Source organism: Vicia villosa, linkage group LG2 (assembly GCF_029867415.1).
Source record: "Vicia villosa cultivar HV-30 ecotype Madison, WI linkage group LG2, Vvil1.0, whole genome shotgun sequence".
Lineage (NCBI taxonomy): Eukaryota > Viridiplantae > Streptophyta > Magnoliopsida > Fabales > Fabaceae > Vicia > Vicia villosa.
This window is the reverse complement of record NC_081181.1, coordinates 6,204,909-6,223,560: the sequence shown is the minus strand read 5'-3', so window position 1 is coordinate 6,223,560 and position 18,652 is coordinate 6,204,909.

Genomic DNA, 18,652 nt, shown 5'->3' with positions numbered 1-18,652 from the left:
GATCAATGTTTAAACTTGAAGTTTTGAGATCAGAAGTGGCTGTGCCAGCATCATCCTGCATTTACAAGGTAAGATGTGAACTTAATAATTGGAATTAGAGTTTGAAAATGATTAAATTGGGAAATACAAATACCTTGGTTGGAATTTGTCTGGGCTTGAGTTATGACTCTCCAGAATGGGGATAGTACTAGCAACCTTCAAGGGTGAGTCCTCAGAAGATACCTTGTCACTCGATTTAAGTGAGCTTCGAAGTCCCAGATCCCTTTCCTTTGGCTGAAGGGGTGGCAAATTTCTGTCTTTTCTTTATTGCTTGTCTAGTACGAGGAGGAGATTTATCTTTGTCATCTGAAGCAGCTGTTTGAGGAACTTTTCGCTTCGAAGACGCTGGAGGTTTCGAGCTCTGAAATACATATTAAAACCAAGTGAGTAATATTCATTAAATTTCACAAGCTAAAATATAAGGTATCCATGTACCGTGGGTTTCTTGTCAGTGGTGACAGAATCACTCCCACTCTCCTTGGTATTCCTCGAAGTTCCAGAACCCTTCTGTACAGGGGCTTCCTTGATTTGTCTTTTTCGAGTAACAACTGTGAACAAAATATGAATCAGTATTTCAATGAAAAAGGAAAAGTTAGTCGAAAGATTGTCTAAACCCCAACCTTCGGGTATTGGAGTCAAGACGCGAACGTGCTCAAGACCTATATGAATATGTCCTTTGAAAGTATCCAAGGTATGCTTAGTCGGAACCACTCGTTCAACGCGTTTTTTAGATTCTTCCTGAAGAATTTTTATGAGATTCCCACACACAAACCAGTCTGGAAAAGGAGGGCTTAAGGCCACCCTAAAATCAGCACTAGGAAGTGGAGGAAATTTTGGAGGATGAAGTTCGAAAGCCACTTTATAACGTAGTTCAGGTCGAACAGACGTAGGCAATTTCAACTTATCCAGTTTAGCAGAAAACTTTTCACGTAAAATGACCGTAGCTTCACGAACGGTCCGACTAAGGTCATCAGGCCTGTAGATAGTTTCAAACAAATTTTGAAATGCTTGGATTTCTTTAATATGAGTCGAAGTACCTTTATGGAAATTCTCCTGCACATCAGCAAAAGCTTCAGTTATTTCCCGAGTAAGGCTTTCGGCATCGAAGATTTGCGTAGAATAATATTCTGTCCACCATTGATGAAAATCTATGGTAGAGTAAAAAGCAGGTTCGAAAGAAACGGGAGACAACGTGGTGATGCCAACATATTTGGAGATTTTTGACTCATATTCATCTTCTGCCAGATGCGAAGTGTGTAGACACATGTGATTCCTTTTGTCATACAAGCACTTTGGTTTGAGTTGAACCAACCCAAACTGTCTCGAAACCAGATTTGGTTGATAACAAAGGAGGCACCAGTGACTTTTGGAAGATCGAAGTCGGTGATATAACAACTTTGGTGTGAGGAAGGCTTCCCAGATAGCCATGGATTCAGCTTGTTGATCAGCAGAAGTTGCTGGAAATTCTCGAGTAAACCATTCGGGACCCACCTTACGTTGTACGAATGGAGCCATCGAGGGAGTGAATTGATAACGTTTAGCAAACATCATTCTGTATGCCAGGAAGGTTTCACGAAGTTTGCCATGTTTCTTCCTTTGGAGTTAGGTAAGCTAATCTGGTTCCTTCTACTGTTCGATTCTTTATAGCTGCACTTTCTTCATCCACAACACCTTTATATGGGAGGTGAGCCTCAAAAGTGGCATTAAGCCATAGTTGCAACAACCAGAAAGGACCAGCAAAAAGAAGAGATCCTGTTTTGTAGTTCTTAACAAGGTCTGTTGCTTCACCAAGATTCTCATAGAGAAATCCTAGAATTAACTGGCTTAGGTTTAACTTTTTACCATCATTTAGCTGGTTAGCCATGCAAAGGTATCTCTTTGCTACTTGTATGGACCTAGAGCAAAAGACGCATCTCGAAAGCCAGAGTGCTAGAAATGCTATATGTTCTTCATCTGAGACGTCTGGGTTCGTTTCGTTGTGGTATTGTTGAATGAAGGCAGTATAGGTGACTGTTGCTTCATTAAAATTGATGGTGTCAGTATCCATGAAATTTGGGTCGAAGGTTTCCCCAGTTGGTCGAAGCCCTGTAATGGCAGCTACATCGAAGAGGGTAGGGGTAACCATTCCACATGGAAGGTGGAAAGTATTATGAGAAGCATCCCAGAAATAAACTGACGCTACTAACATGGTTTGGTTATATTCTAGGCCTGTTTTGGATAACTGGATTATGTCATAAATCCCTAATTGTTTCCAGAAAGAAGCCTTTTGTTTTTCCACCTTCGCTAGCCAAGAGTAATACAGTTCAGGATCTTTTGATAAAGGGATTGACCTAAAGACCTTCACAAAGTTGGTTACATAGTTTAACCTAATTTTCTCCAAAACCAAAGAAGTTTCAGTTGAGGTTTCTGTTGTGTTATCAGGGTCAGCTAAGACTGGACGACCTTCTTCATCTATCTTAATTTTGCTAACTAAAGGTCTAGTCTTATAATAAGCAGGGAAGAATTTACTCAAAGAGGGGTTGTTTCCTCCTGGTAAAGGACCCATGAAAGCATGAGTTTTTTCAGAAAGTTCAAAAGGGATGATTACCTGAGAAGCGTAGATAGCGCGCGCCTCTACGTCATTTGGGTCTGGAATATGTGCTTGATTCTTTATCTGTGTAGGATTTTGAAGTTTCTGAATGGGTTGAAGAGCATTTGAAGAAGACGCCATGAGTGAATTTGATTTGAGGAATAGGTTAAACGAGGCCAAAGAGAGTTTTTCTTTTCTGTGTTGAGGGTAAAGAGAATAGAAGTGGAAGTTATGCGAGGGTAGAAGTTCAAGTATTTAAAGGTTTAACGGAAACCCTTTCAAATCTTTTGGGTAAGAGTCAAAAGACACGCGGCAGGCGTTGATTTAATCCAACGGCGGTTGAATAATTATTAGCCTTATTCCTAGTATATAGGAGTAATGATCATGAAGTAATGCCAGAACATGGGAATGTAAGTTTTGAGAAGACATCTTTGAAAATGACAAGACATTTTGAAAGTGGAGTCATAAATGATTATGACGTTAGTCAGTTGTCTTGGAACTCTAAGAAGTGAGTAAAACGAAATCTCATCATGACAAGAAACACCTATTTCTCTTGTTTTCGAAACAAGCATTTAGTGGGGGAAATTTGTTAGCTGAAGATTTCGTTTAGAAAGAATATCCTTTGAAGAGTTACAATTCGAAGGAAGATGGTTACTGATGACCATTTCTGAGTTTAAAAAATGGCTACTGATGGCCATGTTTCGAGAATGTTGGTTTGAGTTGGAATAAAGATGGTTAGACTTGGAGCTAATTCGAAGAAGGTTATCTTTAAAGACTTAAATGTTTTTGCGAAATACGTGAAGTACTGAAGCTTAACGTGTTTTCGTGGCATTCTCAATTCTGATCACGTTGCCACGCGTCGAAAGAGGATTCAGGCGGGAGGATTTGAATTTCGAAGTAGTTTGTGTAACTGCACAAAGACAGATGGCATCCCAGGGATTCTTGTGGGCAACGTGGCATCAGATTAGTGTAGGACCGTTAGGGTCAAATTTAGTATAAATAAGGGTCTTAGTGTTAGGATTCAGGGTGTTCATTTTGTACAAATCACTCACAAACCACTCAAGTATCAAGTGTTTAGAGAACGAGTTCGCTGAGAAATGTACGTATGACACCAACACCAGTTTAATACATTTGTATTTTTCTTTATTCAAGCATCTTTGCATTATTACTGCTTTCGTTTACTTCATGTTATTTACATTCCTGCACTTCTTTATTTCGTCTAACTTTCATTTCGAAGCACTTTATATTTCTGCATTTTACATTCTTGCACGTTACATTCCTGCACTTTACATTTCTGCAGTTTATACGCTTTTGTTTATATTTCTTCGTCGAAAGACATACTTATGTGTATAACAAGTGTTGTTTTTAAGTAAACATTCACACGATCATATCATAAACAAGTTTTTCACGAAGCCAGAACAAACAAGCATGAACCAAATCATATCGAAAGACAATTGTTTGACTATGTCCTAGGATCAATCTAGTCGATCCTGCGAGTAACCAAAGTATACTTTATAGTTTGGAGGACTAGCGGTTGTTTACCGGAAATCACCGTAAATAGTAGTATAGCATACGAAAATCTTCCAGAAGACCAAATTTGGAAAGTTTAAAAAACTTCGTGATTTTTATGTAATATATCACACGAAAATCTACCAAAATACCAATGTATGCAACTTTAACGAACATGGTGACTTTTATGTAGTATAGCTTACGAAAATCTTCCAGTAGACCAAATTTTGAAAGTTTAAAAAACTTCGTGATTTTTATGTAGTATATAGAACACAGAAATATGCCAAAATACCAATGTATACAAGTTTAGCGAACTTTGTGACTTTTATGTAGCATAGCACACGAAAATCTACAAAAATTTGCAAGTTTAACGAACTTCGTGACTTATATGTATTATAGCACACGAAAATCTTCGAAAATACCAAAGTTTCCAAGCTTAACGAACTTTGTGAGTTTTATATAGTGTAGCACACGAAAATCTTCTTAAATAATAATGTATGCAAGTTTAACGAACTTTGTGACTTTAATGTAGTATAGCACTTGAAAATCTTCAAAAATACCAAAATTTTTCTATTATACGAACTTGTTGACCTTTTTGTGGTATAGCAGGCGAAAATCTTCCAAAATATCAATGTATGCAAGTTTAATGAACTTCGTGACTTTTATGTAGTATAGCACACGAAAATCTTCCAAAATACCAATGCATGCAAGTTTAATCAACTTCGTGACTTTAATGTAGTATAACACACACAAATATTTTAAAATACTAAAATTTGCAAGTGTAACGAACTTCGTGACATTTATGTAGTATATCACATGAAAATCAACATAAACCCCAAAGATTGCAAATTTAACGAATTTCGTGACTTTTATGTAGTATAGCACATGAAAATATTCCAAAATAACAAAGTTTTCAAGTTTAACGAACTTGTGACTTTAATGTAGTATAGCACACGAAGATCTTCCAAAATACCAAATTTTGCAAGTTTAACGAACTTCATGACTTTTATGTAGTATATAGCACACACAAATCTTCCAAAATACAATTGTATGCAATTTTTACGAACATTATGACTTGAATGTAGTATAGCACACACAAATCTTCCAAAATACGAAATTTGCCTTTTATACGAACTTCATGACTTTTTTATGGTATAGCAGACGAAAATCTTCCAAAATACCAATGTATCCAAGTTTAATGAACTTCGTAACTTTTATTTAGTATAGCACACGAAAATCTTCTAAAATACCAATGTATGCAAGTTTAATGATCTTCGTGACTTTTATGTAACATAGCACACGAAAATCTACAAAAATTTGCAAGTTTAACGAACTTCGGGACTTATATGTATTATAGCACACGAAAATCTTCGAAAATACCAAAATTTCCAAGCTTAACGAACTATGTGAGTTTTATATAGTGTAGCACACGAAAATCTTCTTAAATAATAATGTATGCAAGTTTAACGAACTTTGTGACTTTAATGTAGTATAGCACTTGAAAATCTTCAAAAATACCAAAATTGTCCTATTATACGAACTTGTTGACCTTTTTGTGGTATAGCAGGCAAAAATCTTCCAAAATATCTATGTATGCAAGTTTAATGATCTTGGTGACTTATATGTAGTATAGCACACGAAAATCTTCCAAAATACCATTGTATGCAAGTTTAATGAACTTCGTGACTTTAATGTAGTATAGCACACACAAATATTTTAAAATACTAAAATTTGCAAGTGTAACGAACTTCGTGACATTTATGTAGTATATCACATGAAAATCAACATAAACACCAAAGATTGCAAATTTAACGAATTTCTTGACTTTTATGTAGTATAGCACATGAAAATATTCCAAAATAACAAAGTTTTCAAGTTTAACGAACTTGTGACTTTAATGTAGTATAGCACACGAAGATCTTCAAAAATACCAAATTTTGCAAGTTTAATGAACTTCGTGACTTTTATGTAGTATATAGCACACGAAAATCTTCCAAAATACAATTGTATGCAATTTTTACGAACATTATGACTTGAATGTAGTATATCACACACAAAGCTTCCAAAATACCAAATTTGCCTGTTATACAAACTTCTTGACTTTTTTATGGTATAGCAGACGAAAATCTTCCAAAATACCAATGTATGCAAGTTTAATGAACTTCGTAACTTTTATTTAGTATAGCACACGAAAATCTTCCAAAATACCAATGTATGCAAGTTTAATGAACTTCGTGACTTTAATGTAGTATAGCACACAAAAATATTTCAAATTACTAAGATTTGCAAGTTTAAAGAACTTCGTGACATTTATGTAGTATAGCACATGAAAATCTTCATAAATACCAAAGATTGCAAATATAACGAATTTCGTGACTTTTTGTAGTATAGGACACAAAATCTTTTAAAATACAAAAGTTTGCAAGTTTAACGAACTTTAGACTTTAATGTAGTATTGCACACGAAAATCTTCCAAAATACTAAAATTTTCAAATTTGACGAACTTCGTGACTTTTATGTAGTATATAGTTGTCGCACGCTCGCGAAAATGAACAGAGTCGCCACCAATATATTTATCCCAAAGAGGGAAAGGAATATCAGAAAACCTGGAATAAAGAAAGGATAAGAAAAGCTCTTTCGACCAGAGACAGGGTACGGGAGTCGGTTACGCAAGGGGAAGGTGCTAGCACCCCTCACGCCCATCGTACTCGATGGTATCCACCTATGTTTGTTCTATTCTAAGGGTGTATAAATCTAAGGCTTAATTCTAAGGGAATGCATGCAAATGAAAGAAAAGAAACACGGGGAAAATAAGGTTTATAAATAATTGTGCTCGCTTAGGCCCCGCGACCTAATGCCTACGTATCCTTTTCAGGAATCAGAGTGCCGTAGTTCGGCTCTTTATTTTTTATTTGTTTTTGTGTTTTTTAGTGGACGAAGTTACATTCGCACTCCACTGCTCGACCTCTGGAGTCTTAAGCTGGGAATAGAGTGGAAATAACATGTCCGATTAGGAGAAAGAATGCCCTGAAGGCAAGAGAAAGAAGAGAGATGATTGGTTTGTATTTTTTAGGTGTAATTCCATGATGGACAAAACCCACTACAAGGCTTCGCATCACTTCCTTACTTTGTTTAGGTCTGAGCCTTTATTAGATATTTTGAAGTGTTTTTGGTTGGGTGCCTTTTAAGGGAAATTAATTTGTGACTTGAATCATGCCATAAAAAGGAGTTTTTTTGAATATTTAGAGAATGCACATCAAGGCCTACGCCACAATCGTTTCTCTAAATGAAATACAGTTTTTGAATAATTAGAGAATGCACATCGAGGCCTACGCCACAATCGTTTCTCTAAATGAGATACAATTTTTGAATATTTAGAGAATGCACATCGAGGCCTACGCCACAATCGTTTCTCTAAATAACGGTTAAGAAATACACCGAGGCCTACGCCTCAATCATTTCTCTTCCGCTAAGTGGGAAAGAACATACATCGGGGCCTACGCCCCAATCATTTCTTTCACACTAAAAAAGGCATTTAGCATGATTCGCGTCGTCCTTTATTAATGTTTTAAAGTTGAAAAGAAAAAGGGGAGAAAACTAGCCTAAAATGAATAACTAGCCTAAGTGTTTAAAAGGGAAGACTAACCTAAAAGCCATGAGGATTATAGGTCCTAAATCTATGGGAACATACAAGTGAAGTTACAAGTAAAAATCACAAGTAAGCATGATATAAAATTAGTACAAAATTGACTAAGAGAAAGACTTGGAAATATAGTACAAAGCATGGAAGCAAAAGATGCAAAATATAGTACAAAAATCGAATTAAAAGGACTACTATTTATATGATTTTTATATGACAAAAACAAGAATTCTAATCAAGCAAAAGAATTACAATAATAGCCTAAACTAATATTTTTTATGATTATTTTTATATGTAAAAAATTAGTATTGAAGTTTAAAAAAGGATTAGCAATCTTTATTTGATTTTATTACTAACAAAATGAAAGAGAACATAAATTTAATTAGTGAAATACAAGCCCAGGGGGTGCAAACTAGATTGATGGTGGTGATTAGCACTGGGCGCAGGGCCCAACAGAAGGAAGCCCGGCAGCATTTTTGTTACAGAAATTTCTGAAAGAAATCCATGGGCCAGGGGAGTGAGAAATCAAATTCATATGGCCCAAAGGAATTATTGTAGATCCAGTCAGATTCATCTTTAGATTGTGCAAATAGGATCTTATTAATCGATTAATCTAACAATTAACATACATTTTATCTTAACAGACTCAATTAATACTAATTAGACTAAATAAAAAAAGAGGTACTGACTAATTAAAATCAATTAAAAATGTTGACTAAAATGAGTAATAAATTAGGGTTGTAAAAGGGGGTGACGGTTCATCTCTCACTCTCAGACTCTCTCTTCGCCTCTCGCTTCTCCGACTAACAACGGCGCACAACGGCGGCCTAAGATCTTCTCCGGCGAGCGTTTTGAACGCCGCCGCGAATCAATATTGCCTCCTCTCTCAGTCTCAGACTCACCCTCTCCGTCTCACTCTCACTAATTCCTTAAATCTAGGCTTGAACAAACTGAACCCTAGCTATAGAATCACCAAATAATTGGTCGAAACGCGAGGATCCACACGATTGATGGAAGAGGAAGATTCAGCAAGAAACGCATAACATCGTAGTGCAGAGATTTAATCGATAAAGATGAGGTTTTAGGCTTACCTACCGGAGCAGTTCCGGTGACTCTTCAGGCGACCGCGCATATAGAGAAATCCAGAGGTAATATTAAGCATCCATTAATCTTTAATTCTTTGCACTTCTTCTTCTTCGCTTTCTTTTTTTTGAAATTCTGAGATTTATGTGTTGCTTGTGTTGAGTAAGAGTTTGAGTGGAATTGGGAGAGAGTAACGGTGGAGGTTGATGGCTGAGCTCAGGTTGGTTCAGAGCTCGAGGCAGGCTCTGAGCAACCTTGGTGGTGAGCTTTTGAGTGAGGGTAAGGAAGATGAATTGAGACGAGAGAGAGTTGCAGAGGTGAGAAGATTGTTTGAGTGATGAAGATGATGAGGTGAATGTGGAGAGGGATTGAAGATGAAGATGAAGATGGAGAAAGAATGAATTGAGAGGAAGATGAATGTGGTCTGAAAAATGGTGCAGAGAATTGGTGAAGATCAACGAAGAAAATGGTGGAGGAATGGCATGAAGAAGGATGAAGATTGACTCAAAGGTGATGAAATGGTGGAGATCCTGAAAAATGGAGGCTGACTCTGTTATATAGGTTTCTTCAGGTTAGTTCCAATCTCTGATTTTTATGTTGAATTCTGTTACAATTGGTTAGAGGTAGTTATGGGCTGTAACTGATTTTTGGTAGTTAGGAGTTTGTAACTGAATCGGTTAGGAGGTTAGTTATGTGCTGAAAATTCTGTTAGAACAGTTGGACAGGTTGGTTAGAGGTTAGTTTGAAATAGGTTAAAAGCCGTTAGAAATTGGTTAGTTGGTTATGACAGTTAGTTTGTTAGGGAATTAGTTAACTATTTAAAACTGAACTTGGCTTGTAGGTTTGTAACAAATGGCTTTGGGTTGAATCTGATTTTGGCTTTGTGTTTGTCATTATGTAAGCTTTGGGTTGATGTTTGAATATGCTGCAGGGTAGATTCTTTTCTTGTTGATGCAGGGCTTTAGTTTGTTTTTATTTTCTCTGTGGTATGCTACTGGTAGGTGCTGTTTCGAACTGAGGCAAAGCATCCGTTTTCAAACGCATGTTCCGGAAGTGCAGAAGCTTCGTAGCATGAAAGACAAGCAGCAAGAATTTTGGACTCGTACTATACATCCTTTTCCGAACTTCACAGCAATATAAGTGAGCTTCAGTTGGTGTACAAGGTAGAGTCTCAGTAAAGATCAAGAGCCGAAAGCCAATTGTTCAACACCAACAATTATTTTTCGTAATTTTCCTTTTGTAATAGGCTTGAATTGTAATAGATAACCTGAGTGTAAATCCTTAATATAATATATTGAAACATGTACCATGAGAACTTCTTGTAATAGGCTCTTTATGTGTATTAAACTCATTCTTGAATGGAACTTTGGTTTCTGGATATGGTTGAAAGTGTAACATGGTCTCTCTTCCTTCAAAGTTGAATTAATTCTTTTTTTTTTGCTTTTGAGTGAGAGCTATAGAATAAACCAATTGCCAAAATGTTCAAAAATAATAATGATTGGTCAACTAAAAAGTCAGCCTTCCCAAGTTGATTTGTTGACCAAAAGCCAACTTATATAAACCCCCTTTTTTTTCTTGCAATGACATAATAATAAGGGACCCAATCTTCGACCTTGTAGGCAAATAAACCCTAATCCATATTCTTGATGAGTTTGGATGAAGATTACCCATGTAGCTTAGTAGAGAAGAAATAGATAGTTTCCATACTTCTAAACCCTACTTCCATAGTTCAATACTCAAAGAAAAACTAAATAAATCAAACTTGAGTGAAATAGAAATCCCAATTTTTCAGATCCTTGATCCCAATGTCAGATTTATTTAATAATGATGCATGATGTGTTACATGGTCTAGTGGATATATGCAAATGAATATGAAACTTAAGCCAATTATGAATAAAATTAGATGGGCAAATTTTGGGGTACAACAGCTGCCCCTATTTAATCGTCTTAAACCTGAAAGTGAGATTGGCGTTAGCCTTTCGAACACTTAGGGTAGAAGAGGATTAAATACCAAAAGAACCTGAAAATTTGCCTGATGAGAGACGTGATCCACTGGGGAAGAAATAGTGTCAAATCCACTGAGGAAGATGCATCAATTCTGGATTGATTGAATTAACTCTGAGTTAGAAATGAAATAACATCAACTCTGGGTTGAAAAAAGAAAAGTGGGTCAACTCTGGGTTGAGGAAGAAAGAAAGAATATCAACTCTGGGTTGAGAGAAAGTAATTGGATAATGACTAGGGGTTGAAAGCAGAAAGATGAACAATTAGAAATAATCGTCAACTCTGGGTTGAGCGGGAAGAATATAAGGTGACCGTCAACTCTGGGTTGAGTGGGAAAAGACAAATGATGACCGTCAACTCTGGGTTGAGTGGGAAGAGGATAAGATGACCGTCAACTCTGGGTTGAGTGGGAAAAGACAAATGATGACCGTCAACTCTGGGTTGAGTGGGAAGAGGATAAGATGACCGTCAACTCTGGGTTGAGTGGGAAAAGACAAGGATCAACTATGGGTTGAATAAAAGATAACCGTCAACTCTGGGTTGAGTGGGAAAAAAGAAGATAACCGTCAACTCTGGGTGAGAGGGAAAAATGAACAAGGTAACCGTCAACTCTGGGTTGATTGGGAAAAGACAAGACATAACCGTCAACTCTGGGTTGAGTGGGGAAAAAGTAATCAACAAGGAATGACCGTCAACTCTGGGTTGAGTGGGAAAGACAAGAGATAACCTTCAACTCTGGGTTGAGTGGGAAAAGACAAAAGATAACCGTCAACTCTGGATTGAGTGGGAAAGAAGAAATCAATTCTGGATTAAATAAAGGATGACCGTCAACTCTGGGTTGAGTGGGAAAGAAAAACAATAAGAAATAACCGTCAACTCTGGGTTGAGTGGGAAAGGAGAAAAGATAACCGTCAACTCTGGGTTGAGTGGGAAGAGACAAAAGATAACCGTCAACTCTGGGTTGAGTGGGAAAGAAAAATGATGACCGTCAACTCTGGGTTGAGTGGGAAAAGATAATTAACTCGGGGTTAAAATATGAAAGGAAAATCAACTCTGGGTTGAACATAAAAACGTCAACTCTGGGTTGAAGAAAGATGAACATGATTGACTTTAGAAGATGACACCACAATGGTAACTCTGAGTGATCCAGTGGAATATCATTTGATTGCTTGTAGGGACCTCATCTGATGAGTAACTTGGCTTATGCTTCATATGCAATGTTTGATTTGTTTTATGCAATGCAATGAGTTCTATATGCGGTGTACTGATTGATTAGGGTTTCTGCTTTGTATGGAATGGATTAGGTGGAGTTCTTACACTCCGCTTGAGAATCAAGATGGGGTGGATGCCCCTTGCTTTATTGATGATTGGATCATGCGGGAGAAATGATCATGAAAATGCAATGATATGCATGATGTATGTATGATTATGAATGGAATGATTGTTTCCAAGATATGGATAATGGAGAATGCCTTTATGGAAAGGTCATAGCTTGTGAAAATGAAGGTGAGGTATTTGGCTTGACTCCTCGACACTTGTCTCAATATCTGACACTTGATTGAAGATGAAGAGATGAATTTTTACTAGCTTGCCCCAGCTTGTGGGCTCTTGAGAAGGCACTTTGATAATGCTTGACTCATGGAGATTTGGAATGGTCTGCCTCACTGCGGATCATGGAATGAATGCCCCAGATTGAAAGGAACTATTCCACCAAACGGATTCTTCAAATATTTGCTCAGTGGATGACCAACCTTTGCCTTTGTAAGATTACTCGATGGAATTTCAATATTGAACTTTCCTTGGTATCAAGTACTTGCTTTTAGATTAGAGACAATTCTGTTTTGAAAAAGATAATGAGAATGAAATGCACATGTTAATCTCAAAGAAAGGTTTTATTTGTCGAAATGTTGTACTGATACTAACACAAATGACACAGCAACATTAGGAGTCAGTTTGACATGATTTCACAGTTTGTATGCTTTCAGAACGAACCCTGCTTCAATTAGGACTTTTGAGGGTTGTAACGTGGCCGGGTTCACGGTTTGAGAAACAAAGGATAAAGGCTCAAGTTCTACTTAACCCACCCCTTCTTCGTGATGTTCTCCAGTCCTACGTTCAGCTAGTTCGACACGAGTGTTCGCCTTTTAGGAAGGATTGTGACGGATGAGGATCCTTGATGGTTTTGATGGAAGTGGCAGTCACCTTTTGGTGCTTTTGTTGATGGTCATGACAACTTGTCCCTCGGAGGATTTTTGTTCTTGTTCTTGTCTTTTGCTTTCCCTGACTTTTGCCTGGACAAAAAGTTTCTTTTGATTTTGGTTTTCGTTGTCCAGCGGGATATGCCCTAATTTTTGCCTAAGTCATTTGCTTCAAAGCTTTTTCTTTTTCTTCTTTTGACTTAGCGGGCTATTGTCTTTTTTTTTATCATGATTCATAACTTTCTTTTTATTCTTTTTTGTCTCGTTCGGGAATAAGTTGTACGACTTTTGTGATTGAGTTGTTGAAAAGGTTGTGACTGCCTTCTTCTTAATGAATGAGAGACATCCATTGTGGATTGTGCTCTTCCTTTTTTGTTGCGAGAGATAGAATATGATTGATCCTCCGATGGAATACCTGAAAGTTGAGCACTCGGTCGCACTAACTGAAGACTACCCTGCCCCTGGTTAAGATTGAGGGTTTTGTAATTTTTTGAAAAGAAACTACTACTCCTTAGGCTCAAAGGGGTTGACGAAGGTTTCACTCCCTTATATCTCCAGTGTTTAGGAATTGAAACAATGCCTGTACATCGTCAGCAGGATCTTTGTTCCAAAAGCATACAATTAGTAGTTCATGTGTTTTTTATTTTTCATCATTCTCCTCTTTTAGTTGCTTAAGACAAATGAGTTGGATATCAATGAACATAATGACAAAGATGAGATGATTTGAGAAAAACATGTATATTACATTATTTTTATTTATTCAAACAGAATGAGTTTCTTACAATGAATTGTACTTGATAACAACAAAAGTAATACAATTGAAAATACTAGAGAAATCTATACAATGGCAAGCTCGGCCTTATTCTAATGCAAATGAAATGTTCTCTGACAAACATAAAGTCTTCATGGTCCACTGGTGGAAGCTCCATTGTGAGGTGGCATGGGATTGTTGATCACATTAGGTGCCACAGGTGCAAAAACAATCTCTTTTGCGTCAAGCAAATCTTGAACTTTGTCTTTGAGAACTCTGCACTCCTCAGTAGTGTGACCAGATCCTCCAGAGTGGAATTCACACTTAGCATTAATCTTGTAATTTGGAGGGAGGGGATCAGGAGGAGGCCTAGCTTCCGCTAATTGAACCAGTTTGAGGTCGAGCAAGGTAGCGAGAAGTTGGCTATATGACATTGGTACACGATCATACACCCTTTTTGGCCTATTCTGCCTCTGTTGACCTTGTCTTTGTTGATAACCTTGTTGTTGGAAACCTTGTTGTTGTTGTTGAACATATTGTTGATAAGGGACCCAAGGTTGTTGACCAACAGGTGCCACATAAGCTTTAGGAGCGGTGGCGGTCACTTGATAGCAAGGAGCTTGATCTTGAGCAGAAACAACACTAGTCTCGCCTTCTTTCTTCTTGATGAAATTACCCTGAGGCTTCTTGTACCCATATTGATTAGCAGCAGCAGCATTGGCGGGATTCTGGATCTTACCAATTTTCAAGCCATTCTCAATTCTTTCACCAATCCTGACTAGATCGGAGAAGCCAGAAGAAACACTACCCACCATCCTATCGTAATAGTGCCCCTGAAGAGTATTCATGAACATATCAACTAGTTCGGATTCAGAAAGTGGTGGATTAACCTGAGCAACCATTTCTCTCCACCTTTGGGCATATTCTTTGAATGTCTCATTGGTCATTTGCACCTGATTCTGTAGTTGCAACCTAGTCGGTGCCATGTCAATGTTGTATTGATATTGCTTGAGAAAGGCATCAGACAAATCCTTCCAAGATCGGATCCTATTACGCTCCAGGTTCATATACCAGTTCAAAGATGCCCCAGACAAGCTATCTTGAAAGCAATGGATGAGCAATGAGTCATTGTGGATGTGAGAAGCCATCTTACGACAGTACATGATGATATGGCTCTTTGGACAGCTTAAACCCTTGTACTTCTGAAAGTCGGGAGTCTTGAACTTGGGCGGAATAACCAGATTAGGAACTAGGCACATCTCTTCGGCATCCATTCCATAGGCACTAAAACCTTCAATAGCTCGAATCCTCTCCTCAAGAATTTGATACCTCTCAGCAGATCTCTCAACGGGTTGAGCTCTTTCAACAGTTGGTATTGGATGCATTTCTGGATTAGCAAACTGAGGACCACAGAAAGCGGGATAAGGAATCTCTGTATGAGGAGGTGGAGTAGGAAATGGGCAAGTAGGCCCAGTCATAGTTGGCACTCCAGAAGTTACAGGCATAGGTCCTCCTTGGTTTGAAGCCCCAAGAGTATCAACAGTCATGAAGCTAAGTGGCATTCCAAGAGTAGCATTAGTCCTTGGTTGGAACTCAAGTGGATTAGTAGAAGGTGGAATGACATCAGGTTGACTAGCAGCAGCTTGATTAGCACCAACAGGAATCTCTTGTGCAACAGGAATCCTTTCATTTCTCAAAGCTTGGAGGGCTTCCAAAATAGCATCAACCTTGCCTTTCATTTGATCCATCTCTTCTCTAATAGTAGCTTGATCTTGTTCATAGTTCTCCATGATTCTTCTTCTGTGAGCTCTTGTCAGATATCGGTGTGGAGGAATCGTCTTGACTGATCTGATGGAGAGGAAGAGTGGTAAGAGTCTTGGTAACCATGGATGCACATGCATGAATGAAAATTAATGAAGATGCAAATGTATCATAAATCAGGATCAAGGATCAAGGCCTCTTGGATAACATCTTCTCATGGTCAAAAGATATGGTCGAATCCTCCAGATTCAGAGGTTCGACGTTGCTCTCTGAATAAATAGCTTGTGCGTAAGTCAAAGATGGTCTAACCCTCCAGATTCAGAGGTTCGACGTTGATTCTGATAGATAACCTTTGCATAAGTCACATAAAGTCAAACCTCCAGATTCAGAGGTTCGACGTTGATTATGATAGATAGTCTGAATGGCTTAGGGTAGGATGGAGGCATGTTTTCCTGCAAAACAAAATTTCCCAACCCCTCTCACAGGCGTGATCTAGTATAAGGTAGGTCAAAAAGCCAACAGAGGATTGAAAGTAGGCGTAATCATACGATATTGCCTCTTTCAACCAAGCTCTGTCCGTGGATACATGATCGGATCAATCAGACATACGTCTTCTGTCCGTCATGGCCACTCTATTCCTAGTTCCTAAGGTATCACTCATGGCCTGGGTATTGGGACTTTTACCTCATAGAATCATCCCACCCAACCTGCAAACAGAGAGAAAATATGTGGCCCCCACGGGGACCCATAATATAGTCCAGATGCATGCGGAAAGTAAATATGATATGCAAACAGGAATAAACATGATATACAAACATATATACACATGATGTAAGCATATAAACAAACAAAGGAAAACACCCAAAGAAAAGAAACAAACAAAGGCTAGGATCGACTCGCTAAGAATGGACCAGCACAGGTCTATCACATCCCCTGCAGAGTCGCCAGCTGTCGCACGCTCGCGAAAATGAACAGAGTCGCCACCAATATATTTATCCCAAAGAGGGAAAGGAATATCAGAAAACCTGGAATAAAGAAAGGATAAGAAAAGGTCTTTCGACCAGAGATAGGGTACGGGAGTCGGTTACGCAAGGGGAAGGTGCTAGCACCCCTCACGCCCATTGTACTCGATGGTATCCACCTATGTTTGTTCTATTCTAAGGGTGTATAAATCTAAGGCTTAATTCTAAGGGAATGCATGCAAATGAAAGAAAAGAAACACGGGGAAAATAAGGTTTATAAATAATTGTGCTCGCTTAGGCCCCGCGACCTAATGCCTACGCATCCTTTTCAGGAATCAGAGCGCCGTAGTTCGGCTCTTTATTTTTTATTTGTTTTTGTGTTTTTTAGTGGACGAAGTTACATTCGCACTCCACTGCTCGACCTCTGGAGTCTTAAGCTGGGAATAGAGTGGAAATAACATGTCCGATTAGGAGAAAGAATGCCCTGAAGGCAAGAGAAAGAAGAGAGATGATTGGTTTGTATTTTTTAGGTGTAATTCCATGATGGACAAAACCCACTACAAGGCTTCGCATCACTTCCTTACTTTGTTTAGGTCTGAGCCTTTATTAGATATTTTGAAGTGTTTTTGGTTGGGTGCCTTTTAAGGGAAATTAATTTGTGACTTGAATCATGCCATAAAAAGGAGTTTTTTTTTGAATATTTAGAGAATGCACATCAAGGCCTACGCCACAATCGTTTCTCTAAATGAAATACAGTTTTTGAATAATTAGAGAATGCACATCGAGGCCTACGCCACAATCGTTTCTCTAAATGAGATACAATTTTTGAATATTTAGAGAATGCACATCGAGGCCTACGCCACAATCGTTTCTCTAAATAACGGTTAAGAAATACACCGAGGCCTACGCCTCAATCATTTCTCTTCCGCTAAGTGGGAAAGAACATACATCGGGGCCTACGCCCCAATCATTTCTTTCACACTAAAAAAGGCATTTAGCATGATTCGCGTCGTCCTTTATTAATGTTTTAAAGTTGAAAAGAAAAAGGGGAGAAAACTAGCCTAAAATGAATAACTAGCCTAAGTGTTTAAAAGGGAAGACTAACCTAAAAGCCATGAGGATTATAGGTCCTAAATCTATGGGAACATACAAGTGAAGTTACAAGTAAAAATCACAAGTAAGCATGATATAAAATTAGTACAAAATTGACTAAGAGAAAGACTTGGAAATATAGTACAAAGCATGGAAGCAAAAGATGCAAAATATAGTACAAAAATCGAATTAAAAGGACTACTATTTATATGATTTTTATATGACAAAAACAAGAATTCTAATCAAGCAAAAGAATTACAATAATAGCCTAAACTAATATTTTTTATGATTATTTTTATATGTAAAAAATTAGTATTGAAGTTTAAAAAAGGATTAGCAATCTTTATTTGATTTTATTACTAACAAAATGAAAGAGAACATAAATTTAATTAGTGAAATACAAGCCCAGGGGGTGCAAACTAGATTGATGGTGGTGATTAGCACTGGGCGCAGGGCCCAACAGAAGGAAGCCCGGCAGCATTTTTGTTACAGAAATTTCTGAAAGAAATCCATGGGCCAGGGGAGTGAGAAATCAAATTCATATGGCCCAAGGAATTATTGTAGATCCAGTCAGATTCATCTTTAGATTGTGCAAATAGGATCTTATTAATCGATTAATCTAACAATTAACATACATTTTATCTTAACAGACTCAATTAATACTAATTAGACTAAATAAAAAAAGAGGTACTGACTAATTAAACTCAATTAAAAATGTTGACTAAAATGAGTAATAAATTAGGGTTGTAAAAGGGGGTGACGGTTCATCTCTCACTCTCAGACTCTCTCTTCGCCTCTCGCTTCTCCGACTAACAACGGCGCACAACGGCGGCCTAAGATCTTCTCCGGCGAGCGTTTTGAACGCCGCCGCGAATCAATATCGCCTCCTCTCTCAGTCTCAGACTCACCCTCTCCGTCTCACTCTCACTAATTCCTTAAATCTAGGCTTGAACAAACTGAACCCTAGCTATAGAATCACCAAATAATTGGTCGAAACGCGAGGATCCACACGATTGATGGAAGAGGAATATTCAGCAAGAAACG